We start from the raw sequence: 9,600 nt of genomic DNA, 5'->3' as shown, positions 1-9,600 counted from the left end.
GCCAGCCCTGGTGTATGTGGGCAGTGCCCTAACTACTGAGCTATGAGCACCGAGCCAGACTTTAAAATTTTTCATGGCACACCTAAGCAGCTCTCATGGCCCACCATGAAAATCAGCGACTTAGCACAGTGTCTGCGAAGTTCAGCCATCTTGTGGCTTATAACCGTACCTAGTTCCTTAAGTTGCTGCTTTAGTGTTCATTGTTTGCACTTTATCTGTTTTTCCAGTTAATAGCTACTTAGCTTGCCTACTTTCAAATATATGTCTTTGTGTGGACATGAGTTCATTTTTCTTAGGTAGAATGCCTAACAGTGGAATTGTCAGATTTGCCTAATGGTGGAATTGTCAGATTGTGTGTTAAATTTAACTTTTAAAAAAACTGCTGAGGCCTGGCATGGTGGCTCACACCTATAATCCCAGCACTGTGGGAGGCCAAGGCGGGTGGATTGCCCTTAGCTCAGAGGTTCAAGACTAGCCTGAGATGGAATGAGCCAGAGTGAGACCTTGCCTCTACCAAAAAGCTGGGCGTTATGGCGGGTGCCTGTAGTCCCAGCTACTTGGAGGGCAAGAAAATTGTTAAAGAAAATAAAAGAAAAATAAAAACAAAACAAAACAAAAACATCAAACTAAGATGAGTGAAAACCAGTTGAAAGCAAAATTCAAAAATAAAAAACAGGGTGGTGCCTGTGGCTCAGCAGAGTAATGTGCTGGTCCCATATGCCAGACATGACGGGTTTAAACCCAGCCTGCAGCCAAAAAAATAAAAAATAAAAACAACAAACAAAAAACTGCTGAACTTTTTCAAAGTCCGAACCAGTTACAGCTAGTCCTATCACAATGCATGGGGGTTGCAGCTTCTCCACATCCTTGCCCATAGTTGTTACTGTCTTTCTTACAGCCATTCTGGTATGTGTGCATTTTATGTGTGCAGATTATAGCCTGCTGTCCTAACTCGTGCCTGTTGGATGTGTGATTTGGGGTGAGTTTCAAGTAGCCTGAGGGGTTACTATAAAATTACTGTAGAGATTTACTTTGTCAGAGAGTGTTACCTGTAGGCAGTGGGGATAGTTAGTATACTTGCAATGGGTGTTCAGTCCCTTAGTGATCTTACTTGAGGGCATGAAATGGGAAGATGAAGAGTGGTGCTAATGACTGATGTGATGGCTATTGTTTTGTGTAGCATGGTTGATAGAGCTACCCAAGTGGCCTGGGACTGGTGGTGGTAATTAAAAGCTTGTACAGATTGCTGCCCATGGATAGTCACTGCCTCATTAAGTTTCCCAGAGCTTTTACTTTTGACGTGACTTTGAGAATTAATGATTTGGTTGATATCATTAATTGATCCCAGTTATGTTCCTAGACATAGTGGATGTTGGAGTGAGGGCTTATTTGTTTTTAATGGAAAATGTCAGGTATATAGAAAAGGAGAATAGTGTAATGAAATCATTTCTACATGATCAATTTATGGCCAATCTTGACTTATCTATGTGCCACTTTTTGAATCCTGATTTATTTTGAAGCTCCTAGATAGCAAATCATTTATAAACATTTAAGTATGTAACCATAATTCTATTATTACACTTAATTGGTTGATGTTAGTAACTTACTATCCAGTGTTCAAATTGTCTCCTTTTTTTTTTTTTTGTCTTCCTGTTCAAGTCAGGATCCAAATAAGGTCCCTACATTATATTATCTCCTTAAATTTCTTAACATATGGGTCGTCATACTGCCAACATTTGGCTTCAAATTCATTCACAGCATAAACTCAGTAGTTGACCCCTTCTACATTTACCACCTCCTTAAGTTGACTGAATTTTCTTTTTTTTTTTGAGACAGAGCCTCAAGCTGTCCCCCTGGGTAGAGTGCCGTGGCATTACGGCTCACAGCAACCTCCAACTCCTGGGCTCAAGCGAGTCTCCTGCCTCCACCTCCCAAGTAGCTGGGACCACAGGCGCCCGCCACAACGCCCGGCTATTTTTTGGTTGCAGCCGTCATTGTTGTTTGGCGGGTCCGGGCTGGGGATTCAAACCCGCCACCTTAGGTGTACGTGGCTGGCGCCCTAGCCAGTTGAGCCACAGGCGCTGAGCCAAGTTGACTGAATTTTCAAACCCCATGTGCACGACACGTACATGATCAGCACAGTAGGCTGGTTCCTTACGTTGACCAGTTTGTTAGCAGTCCGTTGGGTGGTCAACAGTTCTACTGTATTTGAAAAAGCAGTGATTGTTCAATTTTTTTTGATTTCTATGCAATTTCATATTTAAGATGAAAAGTTTATTTAATAAGAAATATATTCTAACTTGAAAGTATTCTGAAAGTTAATGAAGTTATGGTATAAGAAGCTACCGTATCAACAGACTTTCGTATAATTTAAAAATACTGTGTGACTGCCATGGGAGAGCTGTGGTCCCCTTTATTTGCAAAGAAAAAAAAATACTGTGTGACTAGACTGGGCGCAGTGGCTCACGCCTGTAATCCTAGCACTCTGCAAGGCCAACCAGGTAGAGATTGCTTGAGCTCAGGAGTTGGAGACCAGCCTGAGCAAGAGTGAGATCCTGTTTCTACCAAAAAATAGAAAAACTAGGCACGTGTAGTGATTCATGCCTGTAGTTCCAGCTACTTGATAGGCTGAGGCAAGAGGATTGCTTGAACCCAGGAGTTTGAAGTTGTTGTGAGCTATGATGCCATGGCACTCTAGCCTAGGCAACAGAGTGAAAGAGACTTTTGTCTCACAAAGAAACAAACAAAAAAAAAGTGTGACTTTTATCCAGAATACATAAAGAACTCTTTTTTTTTTTTTTGAGACAGAGCCTCAAGCTGTCCCCCTGGGTAGAGTGCCACGTCATCACAGCTCACAGCAACCTCCAACTCCTGGGCTCAAGCAAGTCTCCTGCCTCAGCCTCCCAAGTACCTGGGACCACAGGTGCCTGCCACAACGCCTGGCTATTCTTTGGTTGCAGCTGTCATTGTTTTGGTGGGCCCAGGCTGGATTCGAACCCGCCACCTTAGGTGTATGTGGCTGGTGCCTTAAGCCAGTTGAGCCACAGGTGCCGAGCCACATAAAGAACTCTTACAACTTAATAAAAAGACAACCCAAAAGTTTACAAAAGAAGATACACAAATGGTTAATAAGCACGTGAAACATGTTTAACATCATTAGTCATTATGGAAATGCAAATCAAAACCACAATAAGATATCACTTCACAGCCAGTAGGATTATTGTAATAAAGTCAATAAGGTTGAAGAGGATGTGGAGAAATTGGAAGTTGCTGGTAGGCCTGTAAACTAGCGCAGCTGCTTTGGAGAATAGTTTGGCAGTTCTGAAAAAGTTAAACATAGGGTTAGCATGTGACCCAGCAATTCTACTCATAAGTTTTACTTGAGAGAATTGGAAACATAATGAGCATACCAAAATTTGTACATAGAGGCTGGGTGTGGTGGCTCATACCTATAATCCTACCATTCTGGGAGGCCTGTGTGGGTGGATTGCTGAGCTCAGGAGTTCAAGACCAGCCTGAGCCAGAGTGAGTGAGACCTTTTCTCTAAAAATAGCCAGGGGTTCTGGCAGATGCCTGTAGTTCCACCTACTGAGGAGGCTGAGGCAAGAGAATCACTTAAGCCCAAGAGTTTGAGGTTGCTGTGAGCTGTGATGCCACGGCAGTCTGAGGGTGACAAAGTAGGACTTGGTCTCAAAAAATAAAAAATTTGTACATGAATATTCATAGCATTCATAATAGCTAAAAAGTATAAACAACCCAAATGTCCATTAACTGGCGACGGGATAAACACAATGCACCAGATCTGACAATTAAGTTCATAAACTTGCAGTACTGTACAGATAACTTGATAAGGCTTCATAACCGCAGTGTATCAGTGTCTCACAGCTGTGTTCTTACAGCTGTGTGGTGGTGTCCTGCTCAGTGGCTTTCATTGTTGGTGCATGTTTTTGCTGCTGTATGACAACAGCTTTTATAGTCATTCCAGAACTGCTCTGAAGGGTAGAATAGGCACTAGCATCAGTGCATAGCTTCCCAAGGGGAGTTACTGAGAAAGTGACTATTGTGATAATCAGCAATAAGGTATGTAGCATTTTTTCTAGACTGAGTTCATGAACTAATTGTTAGACCTCACATAGCCATACAATGGCAGTACAAAGGAATAAAGTATCAGTACAAGTTGTAACATGCAGGAACCTTGTAAGCAGTCTGCTCAATGAAAGAAGCTAGTCATAAAAGGAAACATACTACATTATTCCATTATATGATATGTCTGGGACAGGGAAATCTATAGAGAAGAAAGTGACTGTCAGGGGTGGAAGGTGGCGAATGGGGAGTGACGGCTCAGTGGATACAGGTTTCTTTTGGGGATAATGAAAATGTTCCGGAATTAGATAGCAGAAATGATTGTACAACTTTGTGAACTGAGTTTTATGTTTTAAGACAATCTTGTGGCATATGAATTATATATCCATAGTTATTTAAAAAGTAAATATAGGCATACACGTGTATATCTAAAGACATAGAGCAGTGGAACTCCATAATAGCTTCACTGGCATTCTTTGAAGGCATCAGGAAAATACATAGTTTTCCATTTCATTGGATTTTGGAGGGACACAACTTCTGATTACACATAGGATTGTTGCACTCCTATTTTATACATAGGGAGCTCTAAATTTTTCCTTTTCAAAATATCCCCATTTAAAAATAGGAAGCACTGTTTCTAATAATGTTCGATGAAAAGAACTTGGTAAATAACTCTAATAGGAAATTCACTTCAGAGAATTTTAGGTAAAAATACACTTCCTTTTGGAAGGACTGTGTGGGAATTTATTTCTAGAAGTTTTTGAAAGCTGCTTAAGGCCTAACAGACCATAAGCTTGCTACATTTTCTTACTAGCAGGAATATGAAAGGGTCTAAGAGAGTTACTGCCTAACCTGGTTTTACTGGAGATAGGTAGTTTGAGGTGTCCCTATTGTACCTCTACCAAGTAGCAGGGGAGAGGAGGTTGGCAACTTCTGTGCTCTTATCAGGGGAAATAATGACATAAAATACTAATATACTACCTGGTTTCCAAAAGCAGTTTGGAAGTCTATATTCAAACAGAATAGAGTTAGTTGTTCCCTTTGATTTCACTTTAAACATTTTAACTTTGAATAGCACTAAGACTTTATGCAAAGGAGGATATATTCTTTAAGCTGACTCTATCGTAGCTGGGTAAATCTAGGATAAACTCTCTTTTTCACTCTGGGTCCAGGTGGCTGAATCGTTTCCAAGCTCTAGCTAGTTCCTTGTCAACTAACTAACTGATTTGAGTTGATGAGCTGTGGGTCTTTCTAGGAAGAAATAATCCTTGATATTTATAACTATTGGAAAAAATTTCAACAAGTTAAATGTTAAATGATCTCATTGGCTTTTATCTATTGTGGTAGCAGCTGATCTGAACATAGGAGCTATAGTGGTATGGCAGCAGCTGATTTTGATAAATGTAGTTAGAGCAGGAACAAGGAAACAGCATAATTCAAAACGTAGATTGGTTAACATTAGGTACTTCAGGTTACTTTCCTTGTAAGGGTGAAACGGGGGACTTCCTTACCCATGCAAGCTAAAACTGGCCTTCTTGGGGATCTGGCTGTTATTTTTGTCTCTTGATTTCTCAGAAGGTCAGATAAGCAGCTTAGTTTCGAGATAGCAACCTGACGCTTTAGCTTGATTGACTCCATTTGGGTTTGGTCTGCTGGAGCCTGGAGCAGGACTAAGTCCAAATCAATGGCCTAAAATTTTTATTTAGCATAACATAACTTAAGGTGTATTACAGACTAGAAGGGAAGAGTAACTTTTACATTCATTTGTAAAAACATTTTATATTTCTCTCTAGATGAAGAGGGATTAAGAAAGAGGTGCCTTTAAAATAGTTTTGAAGGCTCAGTGCCTGTGGCTCAAGTGGCTAAGGTGCCAGCCACATACACCTAAGGTGGTGGGTTCAAATCCAGCCCGGGCCCGCCAAACAACAATGATGGCTGCAACCAAAATAATAGCTGGGCATTGTGGCGGGCGCCTGTGGTCCCAGCTATTTGGGAGGCTGAGGCAGGAGACTAGCTTGAACACAGGAGTTAGAGGTTGCTATGAGCTGTGATGCCACAGCACTCTACCCAGGGGGACATCTTGAGGCTCTGTCTCAAAAAAAAAAAATAGTTTTGAAGGTTAACTTATGTATCATCCCAGAACCTTTCAGAGAGCCTGTTTTTATTGTAGGTTTACTTCAGAGTGAGAGATCTCAGAAAGTTCAAGGCTGGGTGCAGGCACTCATGCCTGTAATCCCAGCACTCTGGGAGACTGAGGTGAGCAGATTGCCTGAGCTCACAAGTTCAAGACCAGCCTGAGTTAGAGTGAGACCCTGTCTCTAAAAATAGCTGGGTGTTGTGGCCGGCGCCTGTAGTTCCAGCTACTCAGGAGGCTGAGGGAAGAGAATTGCTTGAGCCCAAGAGTCTGAGGTTGCTGTGAGCTATGACTCATTGCACTTACAGGGGCGTGACAAAAGTGACGCTCTGTCTCAGAAAAAAAAAAAAGTTATAGGACATAACTGCTTTGAAAGTGTCCTCCTCTTTAACCAGGTCAAGGAGTTATTCATTCATTGGTCTAAAGTGGTCCAAACCAGAATGTCATTCTGCCAGTGCCAGAATGTAGCTTCGAAGGCAAGTTCCCAGAGTTACACTTGGAAGAATACAAGTTCTAAATTCAAGGCTCAGTTCCTGTAGCTCAGTGGCTAGGGCGCCGGTCACATCCACCAGGGTTGGCAGGTTCGAACCTGGCCAGGGCCTGCCAAACAACAATGACAACTACAACAACAACAAAAATAGCCGGGCATTGTGGTGGGCGCCTGTAGTCTGAGCTGCTTGGGAGGCTGAGGCAAGAGAATCGCTTAAGTCCAAGAATTTGAGGTTGCTATGAGCTGTGATGCCACAACACTCTACTAAGGGCGACATAAACTCTTACCTCAAAAAAAAAAAAAAAAATTAGTAAAACAAGTTCTAAATTCAGGTAACCACTTTAACTTCTTAAGCTCTTATATACAGATCTTCTGTGATGACTGTTTTTATCCTTCTAGTAAAGCCTTATCATAGCAGGATCACAACCTACCATTTCCCCACCAGTACTGGCATATTTAAGTACTCATTGGTTCAGCTTTTCTCTATCTTGGTGGGTACTTTGTGCTCAGTTTGAAGATGTGATACCTAAAATGCTAAGCCTTCCTTGAATGTGGATCCCTTTTGAAAATGTTATCCTATGACTTCTGTGTCTCTTACATGTGGTTAACAGAATCTTGTGTTTCTATCATCTGCCAATGTTTTCCTGCCTCATGACTGGAGGTAGGACATACAGTGCTTTATAGATAACTTTATTGGAAGTGTTTTGAAGCCGGTCACGGTGGCTCACGCCTGTGATCCCAGCACTCAGGGAGGCTGAGGCAGGAGGATACCTGGAGCTCAGGAGTTTGAGACCAGCCTGAGCAAGAGTGAGACCTTATCTCTACCAAAAATAGAAAAATTAGATGGGTGTTGTGTTGGGTCCTGTAGTTCCAGCTACTCGGGAGGGTGAGGCAGGAGGATCACTGGGGCCTAGGAGCTACAGGTTGCTGAGCTAGGCTGAGGCCATGGCATTCTAGCCTAGGCAACAGAGTGAGACTGTTTGAGTGAGACTCAAAAAAATATATGTATTTTGAGATAGCAGAGGAACTGATGTTTGTCTCAGTTCTGTTAGTAAAGAATAAAACTTATCTTCATATTTAGAGAGGCTTAGTGATGATACTTCAAGGGCTGTCTTAGAATATAATTTGTCTTATTAGATTATAGGATATGTTTTAGAAAATGTATTCTGAATGGAATCTTTTATTATGTATATATTTTGTATTTACTTTCTCCTAGTTGGTGACTTGCCTTTGTACTTTCTTAATGTTATCTTTTTGATGGGCAAAATAATATAACTTGGATGAAGTCCAATTTATCAAATTTTTTATTCTACAGATTATTAGTGTAGTTTCTAAAACATCTTTGCCTAGCCCAGAGTTAATAAGATTTTCTCCTTTTTTTTCTATCACATACTAAAAGAATGAGAGTTGTCTTGTGGGCCATACTTTAAATAGACAAACTCTAAGAAAAGCTGATTAGTGAAAAAAAAGGCCCATGCATACTTTCTGTGATGTCCAACACCACAGATAAGCAGAAAAAGACCTCACAAAATCAACAAGTGGCCCTCGGGCCACAAGTTGGACACCCCTGTTGAATAGTTTTAGGTCTTCAATTTAGGTTTATCATTCAATTTGAGTTAATTTATATATATGATGTGTGACGTAAGGGTCTAGATTCCTTTTAATTTTTTTACAAATAATTTTTGTCATTGTGCCATTGCCCATGTATGTGTGGATTTATTTCTGAACTCTCTTCTGTTACATTGATGTATATGTCAAGTCTTACCTACACCACTTTGCCTCAGCTTCTGCAGCTTTATGTGTTGATATCAGTGCTTTAAGTTTTCCAGGTTTGTGCTTTTATAAAAATTTTTTGACTATATTAAATCATTGGCATTTGCATATAGATTTTAGGATCAGCTTTTCCTTAAAAAAATTTTTTTTAAAATTTTTTACAAAAAATTCCAACTTTTTGTCCTAAAAGTCTCACTATCATTTTGACAGAGATTGTAGTAAATCAGTGGTTTTCAACTGGGCCATATTAGAGACATTTTTTATTTAAAATTGGAGTAGGTGGTGCTACTGGCAGCTAGTGGAGCCAGGGATGTTGTTGAGTATCTTATAATGGACATACAGCAAATAATTGTTCAGTCTCAAGTGTCAAAAATGCCAAAGTTTAGAGACCCTGCATTAAATCTATAGGTTAACTTTGGGGGAGAATTGCTATTTTAAAGAATATTGAGTCCTTCAATTCAGAAACATAGACATTTCATTTATTCAGGCTTCTTCAATTTCCCCAAGCAGTGTTCTGTGATTATCTATATTCAAGTATTGTATTTTTGTTTATTTTTAAAATATTCTTTTTGATGCTATTGTGAATGTTTTCTTAATTTCGTGTTTGATGTTTTGTTGCTAATATGTGTACATATAAGAACAAAAATAGTTTCATATATTGAGTTTGGATCCTGTGACTTTGCTAAACACCTTTTATAATTTATAACAAGTTATAAAATTTAAATTATATAATTGTAATTATATACTTGTAAATTATATAATTACAATTTATATTATTATAAATTATAATTTATAATAGTTGTTTAATAGATTTCTTAAGATTTACCACTTATAAGATTATGTTATCTGTGAATAAAGACAGTTGAATTCTTCCTTTTTAATCTATATACCTTTAATTTGTATTGTATTGTACTGACTAGTACAATATTGAATAGAATATAAATAGTGACAGTGTCTTTTTTGGCTTTTTTCTAATGTTAGGGGGAAAATGTTCCATTTTTCATTAATAAGTATGAAATTAACTGTAGAGGCTCGGCGTCTATGGCTCAAGTGGCTAAGGCGCCAGCCATGTACACCCAAGGTGGCAGGTTTGAGTCCAGCCTGGGCCTGTCAAACAACA

Source organism: Otolemur garnettii, unplaced genomic scaffold (assembly GCF_000181295.1).
Source record: "Otolemur garnettii isolate 467f Iridium unplaced genomic scaffold, OtoGar3 scaffold00166, whole genome shotgun sequence".
Lineage (NCBI taxonomy): Eukaryota > Metazoa > Chordata > Mammalia > Primates > Galagidae > Otolemur > Otolemur garnettii.
This window is presented reverse-complemented; position numbering follows the sequence as displayed.